Genomic DNA, 4,418 nt, shown 5'->3' with positions numbered 1-4,418 from the left:
TGATTCTCCTTCCTCAGAGTCCCAAAATGCTGGGAATATAGGCATGAACCACCATGTCTAGCCCAGAAGAGAGATTTTTTTGAAAGGAGCACTGACTGCTCTGTTAATTATGAATTCTAGCAGGCCAAAGACAGAAGCAGTGATGATGATGGTGGTAGTGGAGATGACAGGATGTTATAAATTCTAGAATTTTTTTTTTTTTTTAGACAGAGTCTCACTGAGCCACCCAGGCTGGAGTGCAGTGGCAAGATCTTGGCTTACTGCAACCTCCACCACCTGGGTTCAAGTGATTCTCCTGCCTCAGTGTCTCAAGTAGCTGGGATTACAGGCATGTGCCACCACACCCAGCTAAGTTTTGTATTTTTAGTAGAGATGGGGTTTCACCAATTGGCCAGGCTGGTCTCAAAAGCCTGACCTCATCCACCTGCCTCGGCCTCCCAAAGTGCTGGGATCATAGGCATGAGCCACCGCAACTGGCCCTAGAAATCTTTTGAAGGTTGAGCCAACAAGCTTTGCTAAGGTGGAGTATGAGAAAGAGTGGAGTAGTGGGTTTTATAATGAACATGGTAACAAATCAAATTGTATAGAAGTTCTTGCTATGAAAAACCAGTGTCCCACCCCTCCACTCTCCACAGACAGTCCCATTCCCCACAACCAACTTCTTTTTTAAAGGTTTCCGGTATTGATTACCTCCACAGCTCAAGATAAAATGTTTGTGGTTAACTTCGCAGCCATTCTCAACTCTCTTCTCACTTGCCATCTCTTACTGTAACGTTGAGAAGACTAGACCTCATCTTCCCAGCCTCCCCTGCAACGAGGGTGGTCATGTACTCCGTTCTGGACAGTGACATATAAAAATAAACCTGCAAACCTCGTTCCTTTAAGAAAAAAAAATAACAGAAAACAAAACCCTAAGCAAAAAATTCTTGTAAAAACCATCAAGATGGCCGGGCACGGTGGCTCATGCCTGTAATGCCAGCACTTTCGGAGGCCGAGGCAGGCGGATCATGAGATCAAGACCATCCTGGTTAACAAGGTGAAACCCCATATCTACTAAAAATACAGAAACAAAATAGCCAGGCATGGTGGCAGGCGCCTGTAGTCCCATCTAGTCAGGAGGCTGAGGCAGGAGAATGGCGTGAACCCGGGAGGCGAAGCTTGCAGTGAGATGAGATCGTGCCACGGCACTCCAGCCTGGGTGACAGAACCAGACTCTGTCTCAAAAACAAACAAACAAACAAAAATTGAGATGTGTTTTTTCATTTTTTTTCTTTTTTCTTTTCTTTTGTTCAGGCAGATTCTCACTGTGTTGCCCAAGCTGGAGTGCAATGGCACGATCTCGGCTCACTGCAAGCTCTGCCTCCTGTGTTCAAGCCATTCTCCTGCCTCAGCCTCCCAAGTAGCTGGGATTACAGGCATGCACCACCACGCCCGGCTAATTTTTGTATTTTTAGTAGAGACGGGGTTTCACCACGTTGGCCAGGCTGTCTCAAACCCCTGATCTCAAGTGATCCACCTGCCTCGGCTTCCCAAAGTGCTTTGGGATTAAAATACTTTAATCCCAAAGTGCTGGGATTAAAGCATGAGCCACCGAGCCCGGCCAGGAGTTTTTTTAAAAAAATGCAAATCCTTGGACTTTACTCTAGACCTGGAGTTACCTCAGAATCAGTAACTCCAGGGGTGGGGCCCAGAAAGCTGAGGCTTAAACCCTCCAGGCGATTCTGATACACACAGAAGTTGGAGAACCAGCCTTAAACCAATGCTTCCGAAACTTTAATGTGCACAAACATCACGTGGAGATGTTGTTAAAGGCAGATTCCGGTTCAGTAGGTATATTGATGCAATGGTCAGATCAGGATTTCCCCATGTTGGCACTGAGGCAATCATTCCCCAGTCTGCTGGGAGTGTTGGCAGATGAAAACCCTCAGCTGAATACTTTTCTATGAAGAGAGTTATCTCATGCAATATCATGTTCACTGATATGAGGCAGCCTTCATCCAATGGCTGGTTGATGTGGGAAAATGAAGTCCTAGCCCCTCTTCCTCAAGGCAGGGCAGCTTTATTATTTTTTTATTTTAATTTTTTTTTCAAGATGGAGTCTTGCTGCGTTGCCCAGACTGGAGTGCAGTCGTGTGATCTTATTTCACTGCAACCTCTGCCTCCTGGGCTCAAGTGATTCTCCTGCCTCAGCCTCCTGAGTAGCTGGAACTACGGGCGCCCACCACCATGCCCAGCTAATTTTTGTATTTTTAGTAGAGACGGGGTTTCGCCATGTTGGCCAGGCTGCTCTTGGACTTCTGACATCAGGTGAGCCGTCACCTCGGCCTCCCAAAGTGCTGGGATTACATATGTGAGCCACCGCGCCTGGCCCAGGGCAGCTCTGAAGGACTCTCCAACCTATAGATGGTGCCATAGACTCAGGGGAATCCTCTCCTCCAACTGCTTATAGTTGAACGTCTCCCCTTCACGAGCTTGCCTTCCTCACTTCTCATAGGTGTTGTTCTTTACACAGAAGTTGCCAGATTTGACAAACATAAACACCAAACGCCCAGTGAAATTTGAATTTCAGATAAGTAAGAATAACTTTCAATATAAACATGTCCCAAATATTGCACTCTTTGTTTATCTGAAGTGCAAACTTAACTGGGCATGCTATATTTTATCTGGCAACCCTGTTCCTAAAGCACTCCCAAAGACATTTCCTACATGACTCAGAGTAAATCTCAGTCTCAGAGTCAGTTTCCCAGGGAACCTAATTTATGACAGTTGGTCTCAGGAGTTCTCATGAGAAGCAGATGATGGGATTATGGAGCTGTTTCACCCAACAGCCGGCTTACAACAAACACCTGATCAAACCCATGGCAAGAGGTTGTGGTGTGATTATTAAAACCTCCAGCCAGGTGCAGTAGCCCATGCCTGTAATCCCAGCACTTTAGGAGGCCAGCGTGGTGGTGCATGCCTGTAATCCCAGCTACTTGGGAGGCTGAGGCAGGAGAATGGCATGAACCCGGGAGGCGGAGCTTGTAGTGAGCCGAGGTCCTGCCACTGTACTGCAGCCTGGGCAACAGAGCGAGATTCCCTCTCAAAAAAAAAGATAAAGAAAAAAAGGGAAGCAAATTGGGTATGTGCCTTTAGAGGTGTTGTATATTTTCAGCATTATAAATTAATATAAATGAATAACAATACTTTGTTCCACAGATTTTTGGTATCTTAACTAGTTTTGGATCTCTTCCACTAAAGGGATTGCCTCTTGAACCTTGTTAGGATTATAAGTACCGAAGGCAAACTGCCTGGGTTTGAATTTCCTTCTGTCCCTTGCACCCTGCCTGAGTTCAAATCCTAGATCTGCTTATTAAGTTCTTTTAAGGGGATGATCTTTGAGCAAATGTTGAGCTCCTGTTTTCCCAAGTCAATGGACACAATAGTTGCTACCTTGTGAAAGATTCATGTAATTGACCAGCGTTTACCAAGTAGCATCAGTGTTCAGTTTGAGTCATTGGTGATTCTGGATTTGCAGTGTGAGGGGGTGTTGGGGTGGGAGGTGGTGTGTGCCTGTAGCACTTAATTGCATGCAGAAAGGAAAAGATACTTTTGATAACCCAGAGGCAGCTTTTCTCTGCTTTTGTTTCAACAGGGAAGAAGGGAGTTTGGAGAGGGAAAGGAATTCTGTTCAATACTAAGCGCTCTTCCTCAAAATCAGAAGTATATAGAATGTGGAATAATTTACAGAATTTCTAGACTTCAACAATCAGATTTTTTTCTTAATTTGTTTTTGTTTGTATAGGTTGAGACTGAGCTACAGTTAATCTGTGGCGACGTTCTGGATGCACTGGACAAACACCTCATTCCAGCAGCTACCACTGGCAAGTCCAGAGTTTCCTATTATGAAATGTACGTTCTTTACTAACAACTAACAAGTGTACTTCAATAATTTTAAACACTCTCAGGAATAATTGGCTTTGTGTCTTTTTTTCTTAGACATTTCACATTATTTTCCTTATTAAATAACACCAAAAATCCCACATAAATTAACTGAGGAGCCTCTAAATATCAACAAAATTATCACTTGATAGACTAGAATTAAATAAGCAAGTGGTTCCAAGAAATGGCACAAGAGTATTAATCACAAAATAAACTTTCTACATGAAACATTCAGCCAGCACTGTGCAATGTGTGGCCGTTTCGGGGAGGGAAATGAGATAGGTCCCATGAAAGCAAAAGAATATAAATAACTAAAGCAAAAGCTAATGCATTTTTATAATAGCCTGACCATCTTTTTATTCCAACATCAACTATCCTTCTAACATTAAACAATTATTTTTAAATAAAAGTTGGAAACCTACATAGAAGAAAGTCATGATTCTAAAAAGGCCAACTTTTAATCTTACATTTTCCTTTCTAGTATAGAACCTACATTT

This window comes from Mandrillus leucophaeus, unplaced genomic scaffold, assembly GCF_000951045.1.
Source record: "Mandrillus leucophaeus isolate KB7577 unplaced genomic scaffold, Mleu.le_1.0 Scaffold1444, whole genome shotgun sequence".
In the NCBI taxonomy this organism is placed as follows: Eukaryota; Metazoa; Chordata; class Mammalia; order Primates; family Cercopithecidae; genus Mandrillus; species Mandrillus leucophaeus.
Note: the sequence above shows the minus strand (reverse complement) of the source record.